A 27,096-nucleotide genomic window follows, 5' to 3' on the forward strand; every position below is an offset into this window, starting at 1 on the left:
CGGAGCCTCCGGCGGGTCTCCGGCAGGGAGTGTGGGCGGGCTGGGGATTCGTAGGTCCCCGGTCGCAGAGTGAGAGACGGGAGGCCGGGAACCCCGGCCCCCACGGCCCCGCCACGGTAAGGGCGTGGCGAATGCAGATGAGCACGCGCGCGGAGGCTGCCGGTCCTGCCCCGCCGGCGCCTGCACGCCCCGCGTCGGCCACCGCCCAGCGCGGCGGCGGGGTCGCCTGGTGGGCAACGGCGGGACGAGGGGTGTGCGGGGGGGGCTGCGGCGCGGCGGCGGCGCGAGGGAAGTGACCGTGTGTGAAGAGCGCGGCGGGCGTGAGGGAGTGCGTGTGGGCGAGCACCGCAACTCATACTTACCTGGCAGGGGAGATACCATGATCACGAAGGTGGTTTTCCCAGGGCGAGGCTTATCCATTGCACTCCGGATGTGCTGACCCCTGCGATTTCCCCAAATGTGGGAAACTCGACTGCATAATTTGTGGTAGTGGGGGACTGCGTTCGCGCTTTCCCCTGGTTTCGCTGGGTATATAAAGTCAGACTGTTTTGCGTGTGGACTAAACGATGCTTTTTGTCTATGTGATAGCTTGAGGTGCTTTGGCTTTCTCCCGTCCGCGTCTGCGTGTTCTGCGGCTCCGGGCTCCGCTCCTGAGTTCCTGGGGGGCTTTTCAATTTCACCGTCTTACGCGAGTACGATTCACGCGGGAATTTGAGCGGCTGGGGCGCGCGGGGCGGGTTGGTCTTGGAGTGCCGGATTCGGGAACGAGAAGTGCGGGTGAAATGAAGAAGGGAGCGAGCCGGGCGAGTCAAAAGTTAGGATTCTACTATGAATCGATAGCGTGCTTGCCCTGGGCGCTTCGAAGCTTCGGCAGCACTTGCCGCACTTTTTGGTAAAGGCTCAAGCTTTTTACCTTGGGTCAAAAAACAAATAGTATTTTAATATAACAGACAATAACTCAGCCCACCTTGGAAGCAGGATAAGCAGTCTTGATTGATATGTTCCCAAGACCAAGAAGCTGCCCCTAGACAACACAACACTCCAGACTCTTGTCCTGTCCTGGTGCAAGCCAGGGGCTCTTTCCTCTTACTTTATCTCTAAATAAAAGCCTCTCACTTGCTCTCCTATTATGAGTGTTCGTGAAGTTCATTCTTCGACTCTGCAAACAAGAACCCCAGCATCATAAGTAGTGAATGGCAGATGGACAGGGCCTGGGGGAAATATCCCAAAATTTTCCCACAGGCCCTGGGGGAAAGAATCCACAACCACAGGCTGAATAAAGAAAGTCTGGGCTCTGAATCTGGGACATGCAGGTATCTCACTGTGAGGCCTTGAAAGACCCATCAAGGTGAGACCCTTCCCCATGGAGGTGGGGTCTGTAGAGCTGGTGATCACTGCCCAGGAGGACTGGGGGCAGTGGTAGTTCTCACTTTTCCAGCAGTGGGCAGGTGCTGGTCTGTCTCTTCAGAAAGGACTGTAACTGCGTCATTCTGCCCCCAAGTAGACATAGATGTGTGGTGGCAGTGAAGGCTGCTATGAGGCTGTCCCCAAACAGGGTACTGTGCTCTCCTCTAATGAACTTGTGAGACAAAGCTGGCCATCTAGATAGGCCTGACATGATTGCTGGATGGAGAGAATCTTGATGACCTAGGAACATGTTCCCAGGAAGAAACAAGAGACTCTGTGATTGTATTTTAAGATTCAGGGCCACCATCCTGACATGGACTTTTCCTCCAGTGTAATATTGCCATTTCATCTTCCTCAGTCCCGTAATGTCCAGGCCTCTCCAGCACTTACAGCAAGTGGGACACGTGTAATGTGCGAGTAAATATGAAATTGTAAAACAGTTTTCCCCCTGGTACGGTACCAAAAGGGAAAGAGACCCTCTGTCTTAGAAAATTTGTAAATTCTTGATTTTCCCTCTGAGATATATATAATATGTAAATCTTATTAACAACTAAATAAGCCTCTTGCCAGTGTATAGTCCAGGAATGTCTTCAAGTGCAGAGACCAGCTCTGCAAACCAGCTGAACTTGAGAGGAGTGGTTGGGGGATAAAGTGAAACACAGAGATAGATGCAAGAAAGACACAAAAACCAAAGTTGGGATAAGGAGGTTCACTGACCGCTGGTGGCAGACAAGTGACACAGTTTTATTTCTGACCACAGCTTATATACACAGGCTCACAATGATGTGACCTCCAAGCTGATCTCATATTCGGTGTTGTCACTTCTGGATCTGGTGTTCTCATTTCTGGAAGTGATCTTACATCTGGCCCTCCACATAAAAGGCCTTGAAACCATCTCTTTTAAATGTAAAGAAGGAAGGCAATACCTGATATGGGGACTTTTAGCTTGGTAGTTGGTTCTAGGTAACTACCTACTACTCATTGAGATGGCAGTTTTATTTTCTTTTTGGGAAACAGGGAATTAAGACAGATGGCCACTACAATTACCTCCAGTTAAAATTAGGATGAGCTATGCATAGTCAATGATGCTGTCATATCCTCTTACTGAGGACAACTTGTTGAGCACATACATAAAATGAGTTAAATCTGCCTGCCTGTATACTAGGTAAACCTTCTTACTGTTATGGAATGAATTGTGTATCCCCAAATTTTTATGTTGAAGCCCTAACCACCAACGTGACTGTGTTTGGAGATAGGGTCTTTAAAGAGATCATTAAGGTTAAATAAGGTCATGAAAGTGGGGCTCTAATGCAATATGACAGGTGTCCTTGTGAGAGAAGAGGCAGCAGGGATGGCTGCAAGCCAAGGGGCAGTCTCAGGAGAAACCAGACCTGGTAATGATGAGGAAATACTCAAAAATCTCAAATTCCTCCTCTTGGCCAGTGTGGTGGGAAGCCAAAGAAACCAAGGAAACAGGGTTTCTGTTAAGGCTTCAGGAATGTAGAGGAATCACAAGGTGCTTGGGTGCTTGGGATTGAAATAATATAACAATGTAAGCAGAATAATACAGTCTTTTCAATCTCTTCAGTGGATTGTCTGAGATGCACATTACAGTCTAGTTTAATGTTATTTCAATAAAACCGGTTACTTCCTTTCTTCTACCTCTGTGGAGGGGATTCACTGAGTTGGCCGGAGATTTATTTTCCCCAAAAAGCTGGCAACAACGACAGGCTGGTCTGGCAGTTCTTCAATTAAGTGAACCAGTTAAAAGTCTCACAGTAAAACAACAGTCAGGCAAGAAATTTATTTATTTATTATTATTATTTTTTTTTAAGTCACCCTTGCAGCTCTGCTCTTAGGAGTACTACCTGGAGGAACTACCCTCACCAATATCAAGATATTGAGTAAATATGGGTCATAAAGTCTCTAAAATCCTGTCTGGATCACTGTTAGCTTTGAGGGTACAAAAACAGAGGAAGCTATTGCAGGCAGGTGTTTTCTGTTAAATGGCTAGTCTCTCACACACATTTGGAATGGTTATGCATATGAGAATCCAGACTCTCAGTGGCCTGAAGATGGTTCCCTGTTTAGATAAATTAATGTATTTGCAGAGGTTCTTAGAAGGCACTCATCCGAAGCAAATTATGGTATTTATAGGATTAGTACCCTTCTAAGGGGAAAGTTAAACTTTATTTGGACAGACACAAGGAACGACTGACAAAAATGCAAGAGGAAATACGAGAATGGCAGTTTCTCTCAACACAGCCCACTTCCTCCTCTCTGCTGTCTCTACACCTCTGGTCCCCCACATCCCTTTATCTTTACAGCCTCAAATCATCTCTTGGGGAGAGGAATTGGGGATGAATGCATGACTTCATTAGATGGTAACTGAACTATCTTCTCTGCCTGGGGTACATTTGTGTGCCCCTTGCTGTAAGGCCAGAGTCCACCTTATGTCAGTCCAGATTTCACATCCAAGGTGCCCTTATCACACACACAGAGAGAGACACACCGTAGTTAAGAAGACAGCAGACAGGACTGAGAGACATGATCAGGGGCCATCCAGTTTGTAATTTAGCATCACCATCCTTATGGCCATCTGTAGTTATACTGAGTATCACAGTCCTACCATAGTCAGGGTGAGAACAAGTTAGTCATTAGTGGGGTTGTACCCCTACAGTTCTCTTGCAGTATAGTTAAAAGAAGATTCTTTTCTGCTATAAAGAGCCTGCTCCAGTCAAGGCAGTTAAGACATTTCTTGTCACATTTAGGGTATTTGGATACATACTACTTTTACTCTGGTATTAATATAAAAAGTAGCAATGATGGATGGTCCCACTTTTGGCACTTCCAGTAATTACCAATAATTACGTTGTTGGCCTTAAATCCAGACCGTGTCCATATACTGGGAGTGCAAAGTGAAATGAAATTGAACTGAGTTCAGTACTCAACGTCAGTTATTTCCAGAAAGCATAGCGTCCAGTCCTCCTCCTGCGTGTTGGCTTCACACGGGAAGCATGAATCCAACTGCTTTTTCTTTCACTTGACAGCAAATAAATGACCCAAGGTAAAAAGCTTGAGCCTTTACCAAAAAGTGCGGCAAGTGCTGCCGAAGCTTCGAAGCGCCCAGGGCAAGCACGCTATCGATTCATAGTAGAATCCTAACTTTTGACTCGCCCGGCTCGCTCCCTTCTTCATTTCACCCGCACTTCTCGTTCCCGAATCCGGCACTCCAAGACCAACCCGCCCCAGCCGCCCCAGCCGCCCCAGCCGCCCCAGCCGCCCCAGCCGCCCCAGCCGCCCCAGCCGCCCCAGCCGCCCCAGCCGCCCCAGCCGCCCCAGCCGCCCAAATTCCCGCGTGAATCGTACTCGCGGAAAGGCGGAGCTCCTACAAACGTAAGACGGTGAAATTGAAAAGCCCTCCAGGAACTCAGGAGCGGAGCCCGGAGCCGCAGAACACGGCAGACGCGGGCGGGAGAAAGCCAAAGCACCTCAAGCTATCACATAGACAAAAAGCATCGTTTACTCCGCACGCAAAACAGTCTGACTTTATATACCCAGCGAAACCAGGGGAAAGCGCGAACGCAGTCCCCCACTACCACAAATTATGCAGTCAAGTTTCCCACATTTGGGGAAATCGCAGGGGTCAGCACATCCGGAGTGCAATGGATAAGCCTCGCCCTGGGAAAACCACCTTCGTGATCATGGTATCTCCCCTGCCAGGTAAGTATGAGTTGCGGTGCTCGCCCACACGCACTCCCTCACGCCCGCCGCGCTCTTCACACACGGTCACTTCCCTCGCGCCGCCGCCGCGCCGCAGCCCCCCCCGCACACCCCTCGTCCCGCCGTTGCCCACCAGGCGACCCCGCCGCCGCGCTGGGCGGTGGCCGACGCGGGGCGTGCAGGCGCCGGCGGGGCAGGACCGGCAGCCTCCGCGCGCGTGCTCATCTGCATTCGCCACGCCCTTACCGTGGCGGGGCCGTGGGGGCCGGGGTTCCCGGCCTCCCGTCTCTCACTCTGCGACCGGGGACCTACGAATCCCCAGCCCGCCCACACTCCCTGCCGGAGACCCGCCGGAGGCTCCGGGGCCCGGCGGGCGCAGTTGGGCGGGGCGACGGGCCGCGACCTGGAACCGAGACCTGAGAAGAGACGCGGATCTCGGGGCGCCGGGCCAGCTGAGCGCCGCCGAAGGGTGGCGGGGGGGGCGGATTCAGGGCTCGGGTTTGGGCTCACCTTCCCTTCTGCAGAAAGAAAGTTTCAGCCCGTTTTTGCCCTCGCCTGCTCAAACTCACCTTCGAGTCATCGAAAACTCAGGAAAGGCCTTTCTGCCCGGTCGACCTCAAGTGCTGAGTCGCCTCAGTAAGAAATCGTGGTAATGTTTATCCATGGTGTCTTTCTGAGTAAAAGCGACACCAAGTGCTTCAGAATATGCAGTAGCCTAATTTAGCGACCCTGCTGCGAGCACCAGGATTCGAAGATTTGAAGAGAGAAAAAAACAGGCTAAAGCCAGCCGGGTGTCCCTCGGGAGCCCGAGGTCGGGGTCAGGCGCCCTTCGGCCTCCTCCCCCCCGCACTGCCCCCAGCACGCACACAGGGTGGCCGCACAACGTGCGTGCCCTCTGGCCCTTTCTTGACTCGGACTCTGTCAAAGGTAAACACCGCAGACAGTAATTAAAGGGGTGAAAACAGATTTGTATTCCACCACTACTGACGGGGGAGGGCGGGGGGGCTGTAGGGGGAGAGCCGCGTTCCATTCCGATTTGAGCAGAGGTGACTTGGGCGCGTTTTAAAGGGAGAATGAGAGGGAGGCGGCTCAGCAGAGCCAGAGAAGGGAAAAACCACAAAGGGTTGTTCAGTAGAAACACACCGAGGCCAGCTGTGTTTGTTAGCCTGCAGTTCCTGAAGCTAGGATGCTGTGGGTCCTCCCACGGAGACTGGGAGACAGAGGCCCGAGTCTCCTTCCTGTTGGCATTTCAAAGGAACGGCCCTCAGTCCTTGAGGGACGCACTTTGGAGTTGTAAGAGCTCCAGCTTCACAACTGTGAGCACTTTTAAATAAATGCTCTTAAGAAAAGGAGGTCAGGGCCCCGTGTCAGGCAGGCGTTTGGGGGACGGAGGTGTGTGGGTAAAATTGTAATATTTCCAGAGTATCTCGCCTGGCTTTAGTGCATCTGCATATCCACAGGTGTTCCTCAGGGGTGGAGAAACGTTCATCTCCATTATCAATGGGTAATTACCGGGGCAACCAAGGATTTATCTCAACCTCAGAGGTTAGAGGGGGTGCGGGTTTTGCTTCTGCCGGAGCAGGAAAGAGAGAGGGCCCCGGGCTGCAGTTTGTAAGCAATAAACGGAAACTTTATTTCTCCCCTTGACTGATTTCGGTTTTAGAGGTAATTTTGTCCCGGGATTTCCTCTCCCCGGAGTTACAGGAGGTCAGTTTTAGGGACGGGGTCTTATGCTGCCAGAAGCCATGCTAGAGTCTGGTCCAATCTCTTGGTGCGGGAAACGGTTTGGATGCCTTGGTATGTGCAGAGAGTTCTGCAGTTCTCAGCTTAAGAAAGTCTCTGCTTTGTGATCAGACAAGATAAGTCTGCACCTTCCCCTGGCTGAACCCTGGCTTCTTGGGTTCTGATCTCCTCTGATGGCACTGAAATTTAGATTTGCCCACCCAGCAACTTTCCTGAGTGCATGCCCTGTGTTCGGGAATTTGGGAACCAAAAGGCCGCTGGGTGCTCATATTTTAGAGAAGGGGCGTGGGGATGGGAGAAGATCAACAGGTAAATTTACCATAGGTGTATGTTAGGTGTTAAGTGCTGTGAAAACAGAAGAAAGGGAGGAGAGAAGGGGGACCTAGAGTCGAGTAAGGAGCAGGTTGCTGTGTTAAACTGGGTGGTGAGAAGGGTCCGCCATTGAGAAGGTGCCCTGTGAGTAAAGGCTTGGAGGAGGTGAGGGAGTTGGTCATGGGGGTATCTGGGAGAAGAGCGTCCCTAGCACAAAGATCGGCTAGAGCAGAGGCCCGGGGCAGGAAGGACTGTGTTTGGAGAATAGCAAGGAGGCCCCGTGTCCAGGGCAAAATTAAAAACTTGTACAAAATTAAGTCAGAGAAGTGACTGGGTCGGCGTAAGGTCATGAGAGTCTTGTAGACCGTGGGAAGGCTTTAAAATCTGAGAGCCAGAGGTTTTGGTTTTCAGCGGAGGAGTGGCTTGATCTGACTGTCCCCCGCCAAATAAAAATCGCTCTGGCTGCAAGGGTGGCGAAAGCTGGGGTATCAGGAGACTGTGGAGAGCCGGATGTGAGAGGCACGGCCGCCACATGCCGCAGGTTCCGCTCAGGCAACTACCTGCCAGCAGCACCACCCCCACCCCCGTTAAGCGGAGGTACAAGAGTAGCTGCAGGCAGCTAAGCTTAAAAGGCTACAAGAAGAAGAGCTTCCGAGATCAGCACGGAAGTGAGACCATTGTGGGCGGCACACGGAAGTGAGCCGTGGGTACATAAACTGTGCATAGAATTAAAACTGCGCCACTGGTCCGCCGTCAGCGGGCCGTGGACCGACCTCCTGGTCCCAACATCGGTCTCTTGTGTTTTTCTTGCATCTCCCACCCACCCCTCTCAGGTTCGGCGGGATTGCGGAGCTGGGCTCTGCAGGAGACTTGCATAATCCAGGCAAGATGATGGCTTTGAATGGTGCCAGTATTTGCCACACCAGGAAAAAAAAAAAAAAAAAAAGATAAAGAATTGGTATAAGGATTATTTCCATGAAAGACATTTAAAAACAGCAGGTGGGGAAGCGGCATTCATACCGGTTGTAAGCCCTACTGCCAACAAAGGAAAAATAAGAAGAGATGATCATCGACGAATTATGCTTTTAAATCACCCAGACAAGGGAGGATCTCCCTATCTATAGCGGCCAAAATCAGCAACGCTGAAGATTTACTAGAAGGTCAAGCTAAAAGTATGAAGTAAATGTATGAATTTTAAGTTCTTACTAGTCTGTGTGTATGAGTACCAGCTTTTTATAATAAATGCCGCCAATCTACAAACAAGTATATATATAATAAGTGAAATGAAATAAAAAAATTAAAAAAGCAGGTAGCTAGGCGGTTCGCAGTGCCTACCCAGGGCCCATCCTAGCGGGTTCTCCTCGTGTCCTCCCCCGCCGGGCCCACGCATCCGTTTCGCCTACGCTCCCCGCCTGCCCCTCTCGGCCGCCTTCTGGCCACGGACCAATGTCATCCCCAAATGTAGAAAGGGGCTCGGGGAGGGGAAAGGAGGCGAGAGGCGAGAGCCCCGGCCGAGGCATCCTGAAAGTCGTGGTGCTGGGATGCCAGGCCACTGCCAAGCCCGGGCAGCAGCAGCCACGCAGAGGACTGGCTCCGCCCGCCGGGACAGGGGCGCTGTGGCGGTTGTGCGCGGCTCTATCCGGAGGGGGGCCTGCGACCAAAAGCCAAGGCGCGTTGGGTCTGGGGCGCTCCAGCGTCTTGGCCTCCGTCATTTCCAGAAAAAGTAATGACCCGGGCAGGCCAACGTGCGCCCTTCGATAGCTCAGCTGGCAGAGCGGAGGACTGTAGAGTGGACCCGTGCGGTCATCCTTAGGTCGCTGGTTCGATTCCGGCTCGAAGGAGGTGCCCGCTGCTTTTGCGGCTCCGCAGCAGACTCACTCCTACAGGCCCAAGTCGGCCACTCGCGTGCTGTCGTCGCGACAAGCACCTGCGCCCGCTTCCCGCGGTGCGCGAGCACATGCCCTGCGGCGCCTAGCGGTTCGCCGCGTTGCTCCTGCCTTGCCGCGCAGGCGCGCCACATCCCGCGCCCCTTCCACTTTTATTCTCACCCGCCGCTGCCGCTCCGGCTCCGGCTCCGGCTCCCGCTCCCGCTCGCGCTCCAGCGCGCGGGCTCTGCCACCACGGCTCTGCTCACCGTCGACAGATGCCCTGCCAAACAGGCGGGCAAAGAGGATCTGCCCATGGCAAGCCCTGGAGGCTGACAGGCATACAGGCCATCACACTGGTCACGGACAACCATGGCATCCTTCACGAAAACCCTCAACCTCGGTCTCAGTCTCCTGCTCTGCCTTCGCGGAGGATGATCACTGCCAACTGTCTCTCCCACTTGCAGTCTCTCTCGCCGCCTCGCCCCCACCCCCGCACCCGCACCCCCGCCCCTGCCCCTCCCCCCATCCCTACACCGCCCGTTCCCTGTGTCTCTCAAAGGGTTCAGAAATAGATAGACCTATACGGAGACAGAAAACCCTCTTCCAGTCTGGCTTAATCTACTTGTGGGTCAGAACTGCCACCCTGAGATTTTTCCAAGCCATTGCCAATCGCGCGCTTGCATCGAGGCAGAGGAAGAGAGCGGCAGATGACTTAGAGCGGACTTAAGAGCTCAGAGTGAGCCCTGACAGTGGGGCCCGATGGGGCTGAGGGTGGCGGGTGGGGGTGGAGGTGGGAGGTGGGAGGTGGGCAGCTGTCATGATGGAGGGGCACGCGGATTCACCTTCTTAACACAGGCCACTGGCCTGAGCTCTTACCGCTGAATCGGCAGGGCCTGTAGGGGAAGATGCTGAGGCCCAACCAGAGAGCAAGCACCGAGGAGGAAATGGGCCGGGCTTTCACCGAGAGGGAGGGCTTCATTCACCTTGGGGACGACGCCGGGGCAGGGGTGGAGGTGTGGGTGCAGAAAGAAGGCCAGAGAGTTGCTCACGTCCCTCCTGTGGGAAGGAAACTCCAGGGAGTGGATGTGTAGTTGGAGCGCATCACGGAGAGGACTCTCGATGGGCGTCAGGCCCCCTGAAGCCTCGGGGGTGTCCAGCCGCTGTCCTCCCCTGACCTCTGAACCCACAAGCTCTTTTTCGTTTCTGGTTCCGCCCTTCAGAAAGGAGACTGCGTTGCGTCTCCTCCCCTAACAAACTCCTCCCTGGTCGCCCCGCTTGCAGTCTCAGCCTTTCCTATCCATCATCACTGACCCAAGTGCGAACTACTGGATGCAGCAGAGCAGTCAATAAAATAAGACAGGAGCACCAGATCTCGTTAAAGTAAGTCCAGTGGTTAGAGCTGGACAAGAAAGTAAAGTGAGATCACGGCTTCTCAAACTTGTGTGTAGGTATAAATCAACCGAGAATAGAGTCGAAATGTTCAGTTTGATTCAGTAGGTCATTCAAGTTACTAAAGCATTTTTTGTAAGAACCGCTCCCTCGTGCCTAAGTGACACTGAAGTTGCTGGTTAAAGGCCGGCCACACCGAGCATTGAAAGGAAACTAAGACGACACGAGAAATCTGCCGACCAGAAACGCAAAACACCTTAACAATCGATTAACAAAAGAATAAAGCACGTCAGCTTTCATGCTGCACGACCGGCTGCAAGGACGTGAGCGAAGTCTGATATTCAACGCTTTGGACCAGGGGAAAGCGCGAACGCAGTCCCCCACTACCACAAATTATGCAGTCGAGTTTCCCACATTTGGGGAAATCGCAGGGGTCAGCACATCCGGAGTGCAATGGATAAGCCTCGCCCTGGGAAAACCACCTTCGTGATCATGGTATCTCCCCTGCCAGGTAAGTATGAGTTGCGGTGCTCGCCCCCACGCACTCCCTCACGCCCGCCGCACTCTTTACACACGGTCACTTCCCTCGCGCCGCCGCCGCGCCGCAGCCCCCCCGCACACCCCTCGTCCCGCCGTTGCCCACCAGGCGACCCCGCCGCCGCGCTGGGCGGTGGCCGACGCGGGGCGTGCAGGCGCCGGCGGGGCAGGACCGGCAGCCTCCGCGCGCGTGCTCATCTGCATGCACCACGCCCCTGCCATGGGGCGGGGGCCGGGGTCCCCGGCTTCTCGTCTCCCGCTCTGCGGCCGCGGAGACCTGCCGGAGGCTCGGGGGCCCGGCGGGCGCAGTTGGGCGCGGCGACCGGTCGTGATCTAAAAGCCGAGACCCGAGAAGACGGGGATCTCGGGGCGCCTGGCGGCAGCTGAGCACCCTCAAGGGTGGGGCGGATCAGGGCTCAGGTCTGGTCTCACCTTCCTTTCAGCAAAAATGACACGCAAAAGTGTCGATTAAACATCAAATACGAAGATCGGAGTTTCATCACCACTTTAACACGCGTTGACCAAAATCAACACAGTTATTGTATTAAAGAGAGTTTATTCAGGTCTAACTGTGAACCATACAGCTTGTGAGGACAGTCAATCCGAGAGTTGCGAATAGATTGCTCAGAAGCTTTTTTTTTTTTTTGTCTGGAAACATCTTCTATACTTTTATACAACAGGAGCAGGAAAGAGGTTACATTAATCAATGTATCAAAGCAGCGTGTCAAGGGCACATCTGGTTAGGGTCTTAAAAGAGCGTACTATACACATTTCAGTGCGAGAGGAGGCAAAGATTAGGACTGCTAATCATTCTCCTAGAGAAGTCTACCAAGGAGGTGCGAACCGTACTCCCAACCAACTCATCTTCTTTGAGGGGGCCCAGGCCGTTTCTGCTCTCTGCCATGGGTGAGGGGCTGCGACAGCCTTGCTGACACAGGGGAGAAGCTGCGTGGCATCTTCACAACACAGCATGAGTCGTCCTGGCCGGTTTGGGACGCCAGAGCTTGCTCAGCTCTCCTTGCCTGTGGGACCACCAGTGGGGAACCACAAGAATTTCATCTTGTTTCACACATGACGAACATTCTCACGATCTAATCATTCTCTTGATCTTTCTTTAGGATTGCAGGCATACCTCACTTCATCATTCTTCGTAGATACTGTGTTTTCGACAAATCTGAAGGTTTGTGGCAAGCCTGGAGCAAGTCTATCAGCACCATTTTCCCCATGGCATTTGCTCACTTTGTTTCTCCATGTCACATTTTGGTGGTAATTATCACAATATTTCAGACTTTTTCATTATGATTATACTTGTTATATTGATCTGTGATCAGTGATTATGACTGGCTGAAAGCTCAGATGATGGTTAGCAATTTTTAGCAATAAAGTATTTTCCAATTAAGGGATGTACTTTTATATATAATGCTATTGCTCATTTAACAGACTACAGTACAATGTAAACATAACTTTTATATGCATTGAGAAACCAGAAAATTCATTTGAATTGCTTTGTTGTGACATTTGCTTTATTGTGGTGGTCTGGAACTTAACTTGCAATATCTCCAAGGTCTGCTTCTATGTAGTAACCTAATCTTGCAACAGTGACAGGAAAATGAACAGAGAATTTCAGGGCCAGGCATCCATTTATGGGGTAGATGTGTGGGCCAGGGAGGGGTGTTACATGGTCTCTGAAAATCAAGTGAACAGAAACGTGACATTTCTGTCAGGGAATGGGCGTGTGTGTGGAGGGGTTGGGAGGAGGGAGGTTTGATTGTTGGTTGCTCCAGGAAGTTTCCTTTCCTAGTGTGTATTTCCTAAAAACAAAGAATTCTCTTACCTAACCCCAGTACAATTATCAAAAAAGAAAGAAAAATTAACAGGGATACAATATTATCATTTACTCTATAGACATTATTCCATTTCCATCAATTGTCCCAATAATGTCCTTTATAGCAAAAGAACATTCAAAATCACATTTTGCATTCACTTGTCATGTCTCTTTAACCTGAAATGGTTCCCAGGTTGTTCTTTATATTTCATCATGCAGGCATTTTTGAAGACGACGAGCCAGTTATTTTGTAGACTATCCTTCCGTTTTGGGGTTGTCCTATGTTTCATCATAATTACATGAAGGTATTCATTTTTGACACAAAGGCTGCATAAATGAGATCGTGTCCGCTATGGTTTGACTTGTGTCCCTCCAAAAAATTTGCTGAAGTCCTAATCCCGATACCTGTGAATGCGACCTAATTTAGAAATAGGATCTTCGCAGATACAATCAAGTCAACGTGAGGTCACCAGAATGCACCCTAATCCAATGTGATTGTTGTCCTTGTAAGAAGAAAATGCCGTGAAAGACAGAGACTCGAGAGGAGAATGCCATGTGATGACAGAAGCAGAGACTGGAGTGGTGTAGCTGCAAGCCAAGGGCTGACTCCCGTTACTAGAAGCTGACAGAAGGCAAGGAAATATTCTACCCAGAGTCTCAGAGGGAGCACGGCCCTACTGACACCCTGATTTTGGACTTCTGGTTTCCAGAACTGTGAGAGAATAATTTCTGTTGTTTTAAGCTACCCAGTTTATGGCACTTTATTACGACAGCCCTAGCAAATCAATGTAGTGTCCTCCTCTGGGCGTCACACTTGGGGGCACGTGACGCCTGTTCAATTATTGGCGCTGTTAACATTGATCACTTGATTAAGGTAGTGAGTGTATCAGTTATCCGTTGCTGTGTAACAAATTACCCTGAAACTTCGTGATTTAGAATAACGATCGATTTATCTGTTCACAGTTCTCTGAGTCAGCACGTCTGGCTGGACCCAGCTGGCCAGCTCTGCTGGTCTCAGATGAAACCCTCAGGCAGCTGCAGGCAGCTTGGGGGACATTTGGGCCCTGGTCGGTAGGGGACCTCAGCTGACCTCAGCTGACGTGTTTCATCCTTACTCCTGTGACCTCACCCTCCTGTAGACTACTAACCCAGGCTTCTTCTCATGGTGGTTTTAGGACAGTACGTGAGAGCAAGTCCAAGTCAGCAAGTGTTTCTCAATTTTTCTGCTTGCCTCACATTTACTAATGTTCTGTTAGCCGAAGCAAATCACATAGTCAAGCCAAGTCAATATGGGAGGGTACCACAGAAGCATGTGGGTAAATGGGGCCAGTACTGCAACTATCTGTCACTGGAGGTGTTCATCAGATTTGTCCTTTGTAATTATTAAGCACTTTTGATGGAGATAATTTGAGGATACGTAAATATCCTGTCCTCCTCAAACTTTCACACAATAGCGTTTAGCATCCATTGTTGACTCCTGCATTCTGATTGCCAAATGTTGACTTCCTGATTCCATCGTTCATTCTACATTTATTGGTTGGCATTCTATTATAAGGAAGAACGTTCCCTCCCTCTCTATGTACTATCAATATGAACGCACAGTTGTTATTTTATTCAGTGTTCATAGTCCATATAACTGTTCTTAATTATTTTCATGCTCACATGTTGTCTGATTGGGCCTATGAAAGTCCCTTCAAATCAGCTACTGTGTCCTTTTGACATGTCCATATGATTTTGGGGGCATTTCCTTCTTCACTGGCACAAGATGGTCCAGGCTTATCTTGTGCCTTCCACAACTCCTGAAAAGTCACCTAGTTCTGGGGAAGGGCATACAGAAAGCCAGATCAGGGCACTAGGTATGCTCTTTGCTTGTAGGCCCCTTCAGTAGATGGAGCTAGGCAATGCATGTAGTTCCTAAACATATCTGTATCTGCTAAAAATAATGATCCCACACACGACGTCTTCAATTCCAATTTTCAACTTAACATCACATGCTTCCTCCTTGCTCCCAGCCCCCCAACACCATATTCGTATCTCCTTTCCCCAGCACTGAGAACTTTGACTCCCAACATCCGTTTATCCACCAGCACAATCCCACAGCGCGCACACAGAATTATTACTGAGGCGTTACAACCACGTGACTATAAAAACCAAACCCGCCACGGGACAGTTTAATATTTGTTTGCAGTTCTTGTCCTTAGACTTGAACATGCTTACAGTCAATGTACTGTATTCAAAAGTCATTTCAGTTGGCTATTATTATTATTTTTTCTATTTCAGTCTGCTTACGAGGGTCATTGAAGATAGTTTCATTTATGCTCATAGCCAGTGTGAAAGGTCTTTTCCCCCTGTACTTAAAAAAATGTATATGTAAAACATTATCAGAGTTCCAAAAGTCAAAATTGCATAGAAAGGTACACTCAGAAAAGCGTCACTCTCTCCTACTCACTCCTGTAGGTAATTTCATCAGTTCGGGTTTATCAGTCTTGGGGATTCTTTTGCAAGACTGTGGCTAATTTTCGTCCTTTCACGTTTTGCCCAAAGGGTAACATACTGCCTACAGTTTTGCACTTTATTTTTTTTCCTTGACATAGTCAAAAGACTCATATCTAGAGAAACCTAGAGGTCAAGCAAACCTAACCAGCTCGTGGACACAAGGGCAGCTTAAAGAAAAAGTAAACAAACCATAACTCCTCCTGAAGGATAACTAGCCCCAACAACTGTGATTTCCCAGTGGGGTAAAGGCTAGAAAAAGTAGGTAAATCACAGGCGTCAATCGAAACTACAAACGAATATTCACTTTAAATACGAGCGTCAGAGCCGACCTCTCCTGGGCCTCTCTCTCTCTCTCTCTTCGTTAGGGTGGGTGGAAGAAAAAGGAGCGTCCAGACAGCACTGGGCGTGGCGTATGCAGATGAGCACGCGCGCGGAGGCTGCCGGTCCTGCACCACCGGCACCTGCACGCCCCGCGTCGGCCACCGCCCAGCGCGGCGGCGGGGTCGCCTGGTGGGCAAGGGCGGGGCGGGGTGTGTGCGGGGGTGCTGCGGCGCGGTGGCGGCGCGAGAGAAGTGACCGGGTGTACAGAGCGCGGCGGGCGTGAGGGACTGAGTGTGGGCGAGTACGGAAGCCCGTACTCTTCTGGCGGTGGAAATGTCACAATCACGAAAATGGCTTTTCATAGGGCGAGGCCTAGCCGTTGCATTCGGGTTGTGCTGACCACTGCGGTTTCCCCGTAAGTGGAGAACCCAACTGCGTCACTTGTGGTAGTGGGGGGACTGTGTTCGCGCTCTCCCCTGATCTTACGGTGGCCATAGAGGCGGCTTTCCAGTTATGTGCTTCCCGTGATCCTATTGCATTTTGCCAGCACTTAACCGCGAAGAGTGTGTGCTGGGTTTTCGTCGTTTGCTTCTTAAGTTCTTCAGTCGCAGTTCTTACTTCCTAGTGTCTTTTTCGTTTCGCATGCTTTTTGCCGAGGAGCACTCTGAGCGGGCGGAGAAAAAAAAAAAGGGTGGCCGGCGGCGCGTTGATCTCCGCGTCCAGCCTGGGAACGAAGCAGCGGTGAAAGAAAGGTTAAGCCCGAAACTGCTTCGTGTTTTTTAGCCCTCCGTAGCTAGGGTTTTATACCGTACGGACTGTAGAGAGCTCTAGCTCTCCCCCACTGATTTTCTTTCCACGTCGCTTAAGACGGGTGAGGAGAGTGAGCGTGAGGGGAGATGGGGAGATGGGGAGATGGACGTTCAAGTAGTTTTACTTGCTGGTTTTAAAGCCTTGAAGCGCTCCCTATTCTGCCACAGCAGTTTTCTTGTTTGAGCAACCACTCTTGTCCCCCTCTCCTATTTTACCCCATTTTCTGCAGTGCCCTATTTCAGAATTTAGTTCGAGTTCAACTTGTATAGTTTTGCTATAAAACGTTCAGAATGTCGTACAAGCTTTCCCAAACCAGGTTATAGACATGTCATCCAGTCTTTGCGCCTCACTTGCCTTACAAGGCTGACTCATTTTCTTCTGCCATCCTTCCACCCTCACAGCATTAAGTCCCTCATCTCTCACTTTTCCTTGGTTTCCACCTTGCTGCTGACTCCCCAGGACATTCCCACAGCTTGGGCCGCTCTTCCTCCCTCTCCGAGCATAAAGCATCGCCCATCACCCGAGGGAAACCCTAGACTTTTAGACTGTCCATGCACGGCTTTGTCCCTGCCACTGGTCGTCTTCCGGCTTCACTTCTGTGTTCCCCCGGGATGAGATAAATGTTTAAGAATGCCACGACTCAGCATCAGTGAATCAATCCAGCGCTGTTTATCTTCTTTCTTTCTTTCTTTCTTTCTTTTTCTTTCTTTCTTTCTTCTTTCTTTCTTTCTTTCTTTCTTTCTTTCTTTCTTTCTTTCTTCTTTCTTTCTTTCTTTCTTTCTTCTTTCTTTCTTTCTTTCTTTTTTTTTTTTTTTCTTTATTTCTTTCTTTCTCTCTTTCTCTCTCTCTCTCTCTCTCTCTCTCTCTCTCTCTCTCTCTCTCCCTCCCTCCCTCCCTCCCTCCCTCCCTCCCTCCCTCCCTCCCTTCCTTCCTTCCTTCCTTCCTTCCTTCTTTCTTTCTTTCTTTCTTTCTTTTTTTCTTTTCTTTCTTTTCTTTCTTTCCTTCCTTCCTTCCTTCCTTCCTTCCTTCCTTCCTTCCTTCCTTCCTTCCTTCCTTCCTTCCTTCCTTTCTTTCTTTCTTTCTTTTTTTCTTTTTTTCTTTCTTTCTTTCCTTTCTTCCTTCCTTCCTTCCTTCCTTCCTTCCTTTCTTTCTTTCTTCCTTCCTTCCTTCCTTCCTTCCTTCCTTTCTTTCTTTCTTTCTTTCTTTTCTTTCTTTTCTTTCTTTTTTTTTTTAAAGTCAGCGACTAGCAGTGAGCTATGGAATAAATGTATGCCCTTGAGAGAGTAACATACATTGTTTACTTTTCTGCATGTGTTAATAAGGTCCTGGGGGAGAGTGTGGTCAACTCATTTACATGTGTATTTATTAAGCAACCCACCTCTCTGTCACTCAATATAGAACTGCTGCTTCCAGCCTACCCCCAACCCACCCCGACAAGCACTTTCAAAATATAAACCAGGGGCCAAGGGATGTACCTGACACTCTACCTCCTTCCCCCCAAAAAGACCGCCTTGGTAGAAACAGATGAGCTGATGGGTACATGGAACGTTGTGTATAGCTTTTTGCCCTGTACTTGCGATCTGTTTGCATTTACACAGCATCTTCACATTTCCAAAGCACTGTACCAACATTTATTAATCCTCACAACATCCCTGTGAGGTAGGTCAGTATGTCCCTTACAGTAGACAAACTGAGGCAGAGTGAGGCCAAGCAAACCTGCCTGAGGCTACACGGGTAGACAGTGAAGGAAATGCACCCAAATCCAGAAGCTAGGGCTCTGTCCAACGTTCACCAACCGGTGGGCATCACATGGACATATTTTCACCAGCGAAGGTGACACGAAGGACAAAAAGCAGATCTCTCAGCCAACAGAAAAATCAGCAAATGGCATCAGGATACACTGTCAACTGAAGAGAGAAACATTAACCAGCACACCAGTGAGGCGAGAGCACGTGCTGCTGAGGATGGCTGGGAGCATCGAGTCTAGCCATCAGACCTAGACCAGACAGTCTCCCTAACAGTTTGGAAAACGTCAACAAACAAGGAACCCACTGGAGGGGTGGCCAACCCAAATGCTTGTGGTTTCCCAAAGACAGTGGAATAAACCCAACCACTCAGTCCGATTTTAAACCAGCAATGACAATATTCATTCACAATAGAAAGGCCAATAATCCTTAACTACTGACAATTAGCATCCTTTTGCTACCCTTTTATTCCAAGTCCTTTCCCGACAAGTGCTGTTCCCTATAGCAGACCCCGCCCCCCCACCCCCGGACCAAATCTATACACTGGCCTAACTACCAAGTGGCTCAAAGGCAGTACGTTGCATGGATTAAGTGGCTGAGCTGTAGGGATGGCATCACAACAGACCATACTCTCCGCTCCGGTATTTTAGAAATAGCTGTCTCTAACCTGCCTCTGCCCATCTTCTATGAAGTGTTAAAAGCACACAGAGAAGCAGTTCATTCTTTTGTAAAGGGATTGGTGAACTTGGTGCAATATGCCATTTTAAAAGGCATACGAAAAGAGAAAGACGGATACTAAGGCCTGCACTGTAAAGCACGATATAGGAGTAATCTATTTATATAGCTCCTCCAAATTTCAGAGTGATACAATGACCACAGAGTTAAAAACTATCACTGTCATCACCGTTTATTTGACAATAGTCGGGTTAGTCTACAAGTTTAAGGCAAACATACTAATGCATTTGCTTTTCTTCAAAATTATAAAGATTACATAAGGTACGCCCCCAAACGTCTAAGAAATGTTCAGGAATTAAAAATATGTTTGATTAAGATGCCTTACATAAATGGATACATGTGAGTGAACTAAGGCAATATACCATGGTTTTTTTAAAAGCAAAACTCAAAAAAAGTTAATGGCGATTTTTATCTTGTTTGAACAATGTATTTTGAGAGGGTTAAACTTAAGAAATTACTTAAAGGTAAATAAGATTGGCAGCCAAAAGGAATACTATTCATAAACAGTTACAGAAGCTGTCCCCCTCTGAACTTCGGGCTTTTGCAAAGGAGGTGGCTCGCACAACCTCTGGCCGCTGTCCGGCGGCGCCCGCAGGCGCATGAGTGCAGCGTTCCACCCCGCCGGCTGGCGGCACCTGCCCGCCGCGCCGCACCACACCGCACCGCTCGTCCGCTCTCAGCGCACAGGAGAGGAGATGCACTTTGTCAGCTGTTTCTTTTGTTCCCAGTGAGCAGTAAATGCCTAATATCAGTAAGAAAACAAAAATAAAGTCTGAAGGAAGGCAGCCCTTTTTAACTAGAAGGTGGATGTGGCTTATGTGTCTCCATTTAACACTGCCAGGCAGTTCTGCAACAACTGTAGGTTGCCCTAAAAAGGAAAGGAAAATAAACTATGAAGTCCAAACAGTTTGGAAGAGTCTTACCACCGAAAACGTACAGTATTAGAAACCACGTAACTTCAAATTTGTTAAGATATCAGCATTTTGGAAACAGCCAAATAAAGCTTTAAAGACATATAAAACTATGTAACTTGTTTCACGTACAGTAGTCTTTTCCACATGCCAGTCTTCCACAAATTCCATCTAAGCCAATATTAATGTTTTGAATTATTTGGCATGTTCCAATGTTCCAAAACATGCCCCCTGTGACCAAGTTAAACTACTGAATGTTTTCTGACTCTAAGATCTTTTCACTTTCTTTTAGCCACTGAAAGACACATAAGCACAGTTCACAGCAGTTTTTATAAAAGTAGTAAGATCACATACAAAAGTGTTCTATAAAATTCATACCCAAGTACCCATCTGTAAAACATGTGAGCCGGTGTCCAAATTTAGAGACATACATAAAGACAAATGTAAACAGATTTAGTTTACACTGATAAGTAGATGGGGGTGAAGGAAAAAAACCTCTTCCTCAGAGTAGAAAGTCAACTATAACTATAAAGAATGACAGAATTACAAAACAACCACTGGGCAACCATCACAACAACAGCTGATTCCGACAGAAATCATGAATGGATGAAAACACAGCGTGGGGGTGAAATGCCGATACGGTGGTCCTTAGCCGCACGAAGCTACATAAAATCTACATTTCTGTTAAGTGACATTAAATAAAAACTCAGTGGGGCTCAGGGGCGTGGCCCACATTTCACACTACCCACTAGTGTGGCTAGTGGCTACCACACCGGACAGCTGGTTATAGAGTACTTCCGTCACTGCACAAAGTTCTGCCGGTCAGTGCTGGTTAAGTGATGGGGTATTTACATAGTCCCAACTCTCTCTCCCTATACTATTCTGAATTCCAAAGTGTAAAACAGCACCTTTGCCCCCGAGAAACCTCCAGACACCACTGTAACCAAATGATCAAAATTACACACTGGGCAGGGAGGCAACCTCACCAACAGCACGTGCCTCCTGTTGTGATGCAACGAGAGGACCCGAGCATCACTTTCTGTGGGATTCCTGCCAAAGGGGCATAACCCTAAATCCAGTAAGCAGACAAACCCAAATTGAGGGACATTCCATAGGCCTGTGCTTTTAATAGTGTCCAATGTTAGGAAATTCAAAGACTCCAGGACCGCTTCAGATTAGAGAAGTCTAAAGGACTCGTGCACTGAACACAGTATCTTGAATTTCCTTCTGCCACTAAGGGTATTACTGAGAGAAACTGGTGGAGCGTCAGTAAGTCTGTGGATTAGATAACAGCACCACATCAATGTTAATTTCCTGACCTTTGTAACTGTGCCGAGCATCTAAGAGAACTACTTGGTTTTAGGAAATTCACACTGAGGTGTTCAAGAGCGAAGCGGCATCACTAGGTGCAATGTACTGAAAACGGTTTAAAACAAAACCAGGTGTGTACAGGGGTGCGTGTGAAGAGAGAAAGGGAAGGCAAGAGGGAGCGACAGAGAAGGGCAAGGCAAATGTGGTAATATACACTTCTGGGGAATACAGGCGAACAGCATCCAGGAATTCTTTGTATTTTCTTGCAACTTTTCTGGAAGTCTTAAATTAAGTGAAAAGAAACATTTAGAAATTTTAGGTGTTTAAGAATAAAAAACCAAGGAAGTGAAAGACCTATACCCTGAAAACTACAAGACACTCTGAAGAGAAATTAAAGAGGACACTAACAAATGGAAACTCATCCCATGCTCTTGGCTAGGAAGAATTAATATTGTCAAAATGGCCATTCTGACTAAAGCAATCTACAGATTCAATGCAATCCCTATCAAAATACCAACAGCATTCTTCAACAAACTGGAACAAATAGTTGTAAAATTCACATGGAACCGCAAAAGACCCCGAATAGCCAAAGCAATCCTGAGAAGGAAGAATAAAGCAGGGGGGATCTCGCTTCCCAACTTCAAGCTCTACTACAAAGCCACAGTAATCAAGACAATTCGGTACCGGCACAAGAACAGACCCACAGACCACTGGAACAGAATAGAGACTCCAGATATTAACCCAAGCATATATGGTCAATTAATACACAATTAAGGAGCCATGGATATACAATGGGGAAATGACAGCCTCTTCAACAGTTGGTGTTGGCAAAACTGTACAGCTACATGTAAGAGAATGAAACTGGATCACTGTCCAACCCCATACACAAAAGTAAATTCGAAATGAATCAAAGAGCTGAATGTAAGTCATGAAACCATAAAACTCTTAGAAAAAAACATAGGCAAAATTCTCCTGGACATAAACATGAGCAAATTCTACATGAACATATCTCCCCGGGCAAGGGAAACAAAAGCAAAAATGAACAAGTGGGACTATATCAAGCTGAAAAGCTTCTGTACAGCAAAGGACACCACCAATAGTACAAAAAGGCGTCCTATAGTATGGGAGAATATATTCATAAATGACAGATCCGATAAAGGGTTGACACCCAAAATATATAAAGAGCTCACGCTCCTCAACAAACAAAAAGCAAATAATCCAATTAAAAAATGGGCACAGGATCTGAACAGACACTTCTCCAAAGAAGAAATTCAGATGGCCAACAGACACATGAAAAGATACTCCACATCGCTAATCATCAGAGAAATGCAAATTAAAACCACAATGAAATATCACCTCACACCAGTAAGGATGGCCAACATTCAAAAGACAAACAACAACAAATGTTGGGGAGGTTGTGGAGAAAGGGAAACCCTCCTACACTGCTGGTGGGAATGTAAATTAGTTCAACCATTGTGAAAGGCAATATGGAGGTTCCTCAAAAAACTCAAAACAGAAATACCATTTGACCCAGGTATTCCATCCACCCCTAGGAATTTACCCTAAGAATGCAGCAGCCCAGTTTGAAAAAGACATATGCACCCCTGTGTTTATCACAGCACTATTTGCAATAGCCAAGAAACGGAAGCAACCTGAGTGCCCATCAGTAGATGAACAGATAAAGAAGATGTGGTACAGACACAGAATGGATTATTCTTCAGCCATAAGAAGAAAACAAATCCTACCATTTGCAACAACACGGATGGAGCTAGAGGGTATTATGCTCAGCGAGATAAGCCAGGCAGAAAAAAACACGTATCAGATGACTTCACTCATATGTGGAGTATAAGAACAAAGAAAAAAACTGAAGGAACAAAACAGCAGCAGGATCACAGAACCCAAGAATGGACTAACAGTTACCAAAGGGAAAGGGACTCGGGAGGATGGGTGGGAAGGGAGGGATAAGGGGAAAAAAAAAAAGCGGGCATTACTATTAGCAGACATAATGTAGGGCAGTGCACGGGGAGGGTTGTACAACACAGAGAAAACAAGTAGTGATTCCACAGCATCTTAGTACGCTGATGGACGGTGACTGTAATGGGGTGTGTGTGGGGAACTTGGTGATGGGGCTAGTCTAGTAAACATAATGTTCCTCATGTAATTGTAGATTAATGATACCAAAAGAAAAAAAAATCACCCTGCACCAAAAAAAAAAAAAATTTTTTTTAGGTGTTTAGGCTACTGTAAAAAAAAATTTTTTTTTGCCAGTGTAGCAACTGAACCATGACAAAGGACTCTGAGCCCGTCTGTGTTTGTGAAATTACCTTCTTACAAGTACATTCCTCAAGTGCGACTGACGACTCACAAGATGCGCACCCTGCGCTTCCACACACTGCCCAACCGCCCTCCGGAAGGGTGAGCGCCAGCCCACGCATTACCGACGGGGCCCGGGAACTCACTTCGCACCCTCGAAGGTAGTGTCGCCCCCCACCCCCTTTTTTTTTTAAACTGCCCTTTTACGTTTTATACTTCCTTAATAAGGAATTTGGGACAAGTTTCAAGGTCACAGAAGTGACCTAACAACCTTATTTTCCTGTGACAGTCAGATTTCAATTATGTGGTCAGATACATCCCAGTTACAACCAATACATCCAAAGTAGTTTCAAACCAACTAGTGCCTAACCTTCCAGTAGTAATTTACATGGGTTCTGGGACCAAAACGGGGCTTTGTTCAGATTTAAAGGATCATTAAGAAATCTTAGCTAGACACAGAGCGGGGTTTCCCAGCCTACGCACTCATGACAATCCTTCCTCGGGGGATTGACATCACTGTAGGAAGCTTAGCAGCATCCCCGGCCTCTGCACATCAGCAGCAAGCCACCTGCCCCCAGTTGTGACAAGCACAAATGTCTCCTGGAAGGCAAGACTGTCTCCACTTGGGAGCTACTGGACCAGAAGCGCTGTCAGAAATTTAAACACAGACAGCACGTATCAAAAAGGACTTGAAAAAGCATACAATCTGGAAATCAGAGGCTGACATCAGTCTCTAGCAGGGGGCAGCAAAATTTGTCCGTCAAGGGCTGAACAGTGAACATTTTAGACTTTGAGATAGACAGTTTTCTGTTTCAACTCGTCTGTCGTAGTGTGAAAACAATCGTAGACAAAGCATAAATGAGCGAGCTTGGCTGTGTTCCAATAAAGCTTTAGAAATTAAATTCGACGTTCATGTAACTGTCTATGTTGCGAAATAGTATTCTTTTGCTTCTTAAAAATAACCATTTGAACACATGAATGCCATTCCTGGATCACAAGGATGTGCAAAAACAGAGACGCTGTAGTTGGCTAACCCATCCTTGCTTGATCTGTAACAAAATAATCAATAGTTTGTAACCTCTTGAAAAAGAACAGAAACAGTGAACATTAGAAACCGACCCAGGCTCAGTAAGGATAATCTGCCAAGCTTACCGAAACATTTTCTTTTGTCAGGGTAATTAGACCAGAAAATCAGATGACATGTGTCTTGATGTTAGGAGGAATTGCATACTTACATCCCCACACAGACCGGCCGGAGGGTCGTGCACGGCGGTCGCAGTTGAGCGGGGCAACGGGCCGCAATCTGGAGCTGAGACCCGAGAAGACTCGCATCTCAGGGCGCCTGACAGCAGCTGAGCCCCCTCGGGAGTGTGGCGGCTCAGGGCTCTGGTTTGGCCTCAACTTTCTTTCAGCGAAAGGGAAATTTCATCCTATTTTGTTTAATTCATATTTTCTGGACAGAATTATGATGAAAACCTTCCCAACCCGGAAACATTTCATTGCTAAAATTTCTCCAACCAACCTTACAAGGATCACTTTTTCCTGGCATCTTTATGTGTAAACCTGTCACAAACTACTTCAAAACATGAAATGCTTCAACATACACAACAGCTAAACCTAGTAAAACCTAAGGAGGAAAAACAGTCAAGAGTCTAACCTTGAAGAAAGAAAACCTGGGCAAAGTACAGACCTCATCCACTGTGCAAATTGTGCAGTGCTTGAGTTAAGTATATAATACTGGTAAACTATTTTGAAATACTTGAAAAAAATTATAAATATGCTATTATGTTTACAGTCATTCGTGATTTCTGAAATATTTCATTTAGTCTGTTCAGCTCTCTTTTTGTTTTTAAATTATGAGCCAAACAATTTTTTAGACAGTAAACCGAACTTTTACATGTCTGCTGCTCTGCCCATTGAGAGGTGGAGTCTGTCCTCGGCCTGGGAATCTGGACATTACCAACTCAACCAATAGTAGCAGATGTGATATTCAGGGAATTGTGAGGTTAGGTAATTAGGAGCCTTGCAGCTTCCATCCGGGTCTTTGGGAACCCCGTCTGGGGTAACTGAGCTACCAAGTAAGAAGGGCGACTACTCAGGCTGCCATGTTGAGGGGAAGCCCAAGGCTTTGTGGAGAAAGATGCATGGAAAGAGAGATGCTCAGCTAGTCTCCAGCTGTTTAAGTTACAAAATGACACCTCAGACATCAGGAAGCAGAGAAATCCCTGCAAATGTGCAGAATTACGATAAAAATAGATGACTGTTTTGTTTTAGACCATTTAAGTTTTGGGATGGTGTTCTTGTGTGGCACTAGAGAAATGGAACAGGAAAATAGAATTAAGCAAACAAGTAATATGAAGTAGAAAGGGAAAAAGAGCAGATTAAGGAATAAAGAAAATGGGAGGGAGAGAAGGGATTGAGGTTTAGGGCTTAAAGTTGTTTTTTTTTTTTAAATCTGTGTTAATTTATTTTCCTCCTTTGTTTTCTTTTTCTTGTTGTTGTTGTCATTAATCTACAATTACATAAAGAACATTATGTTTACTAGGCTTCCCCCTTCACCAAGTCCCCCCCCCACCCGATTATAGTCACTGTCCATCAGTGGAGTAAGATGCTGTAGAATCACTACCTTGTCTTCACTGTGTTGCACAGCCCTCCCCATGCACCCCTCCTACATTATATATGCTAATCGTTATGCCCCTTTCTTTACCCTACCCTTATTCCTCCCTTCCCACCCATTCTCCCCAGTCCCTTTCCCTTTGGTAACTGTTAGTCTATTCTTGGAGTCTGTGATTCTGCTGCTGTTTTGTTCCTTCAGTTTTTCTTTGTTCTTATCCTCCACAGATGAGTGAAATCATTTGGTATTTCTCTTTCTCCGCTTGGCTTATTTCACTGAGCATAATACCCTCCAGCTCCATCCATGTTGCTGCAAATGGTAGGATTTTCCCTCTTCTTATGGCTGAGTAGTATTCCATTGTGTATATGTACTACATCTTCTTTATCCATTCATCTACCGATGGACATTTAGGTTGCTTCCAATTCTTGGCTATTGTAAATAGTACTGCAATAAACATAGGGGTGCATCTGTCTTTTTCAAACTTGATTGCTGCGTTCTTAGGGTAAATTCCTAGGAGTGGAATTCCTGGGTCAAATGGTAGTTCTGTTTTGAGCATTTTGATGAACCTCCATACTGCTTTCCACAATGGTTGAACTAATTTACATTCCCACCAGCAGTGTAGGAGGGTTCCCCTTTCTCCACAGCCTCGCCAACATTTGTTGTTGTTTGTCTTTTGGATGGCAGCCATCCTTACTGGTGTGAGGTCATATCTCATTGTGGTTTTAATTTGCATTTCTCTGATGACAAGCGATGTGGAGCATCTTTTCATGTGTCTGCTGGCCATCTGAATTTTTTCTTTAGAGAACTGTCTATTCAGCTCCTCTGCCCATTTTTAAAAAATTAATTAATTTATTTTGTTGTCATTAATCTACAATTACATGAAGAACATTATGTTTATTAGGGTCCCCCCTTCACCAAATCCCCCCCACAAACCCCATTACAGTCACTGTCCACCAGAGTAGTAAGATGCTGTAGAATCACTACTTGTCTTCTCTGTGTTGCACAGCCCTCCCCATGCTCCCCCCCCAACATTATA

The 27,096-nt window shown here is 47.7% G+C and overlaps 1 long non-coding RNA gene and 5 other non-coding genes across 6 annotated transcripts; 4 read left to right on the forward strand and 2 right to left on the reverse strand.

The window, feature by feature from the left end:
• Positions 1 to 354: 354 nt before the first annotated feature.
• On the forward strand, positions 355 to 518 carry LOC140843323 (U1 spliceosomal RNA). The gene has a single exon (XR_012120937.1). It is a non-coding gene; the product is annotated as a U1 spliceosomal RNA (small nuclear RNA).
• Positions 519 to 4,974: 4,456 nt separating this feature from the next.
• On the reverse strand, positions 4,975 to 5,138 carry LOC140843328 (U1 spliceosomal RNA). The gene has a single exon (XR_012120941.1). It is a non-coding gene; the product is annotated as a U1 spliceosomal RNA (small nuclear RNA).
• Positions 5,139 to 8,936: 3,798 nt separating this feature from the next.
• On the forward strand, positions 8,937 to 9,026 carry TRNAY-GUA (transfer RNA tyrosine (anticodon GUA)). The gene is given in 2 exon segments: positions 8,937 to 8,973; positions 8,991 to 9,026. It is a non-coding gene; the product is annotated as a tRNA-Tyr (tRNA).
• Positions 9,027 to 10,797: 1,771 nt separating this feature from the next.
• On the reverse strand, positions 10,798 to 10,961 carry LOC140843326 (U1 spliceosomal RNA). Its single transcript, XR_012120939.1, has one exon. It is a non-coding gene; the product is annotated as a U1 spliceosomal RNA (small nuclear RNA).
• Positions 10,962 to 11,215: 254 nt separating this feature from the next.
• On the forward strand, positions 11,216 to 16,269 carry LOC140843097 (uncharacterized). The gene is made up of 2 exons (XR_012120558.1): positions 11,216 to 12,245; positions 13,024 to 16,269. It is a non-coding gene; the product is annotated as an uncharacterized lncRNA (long non-coding RNA).
• On the forward strand, positions 15,935 to 16,100 carry LOC140843304 (U1 spliceosomal RNA). The gene has a single exon (XR_012120929.1). It is a non-coding gene; the product is annotated as a U1 spliceosomal RNA (small nuclear RNA).
• Positions 16,270 to 27,096: the final 10,827 nt, after the last annotated feature.

This window comes from Manis javanica, chromosome 8 (genome assembly GCF_040802235.1).
Source record: "Manis javanica isolate MJ-LG chromosome 8, MJ_LKY, whole genome shotgun sequence".
In the NCBI taxonomy this organism is placed as follows: Eukaryota; Metazoa; Chordata; class Mammalia; order Pholidota; family Manidae; genus Manis; species Manis javanica.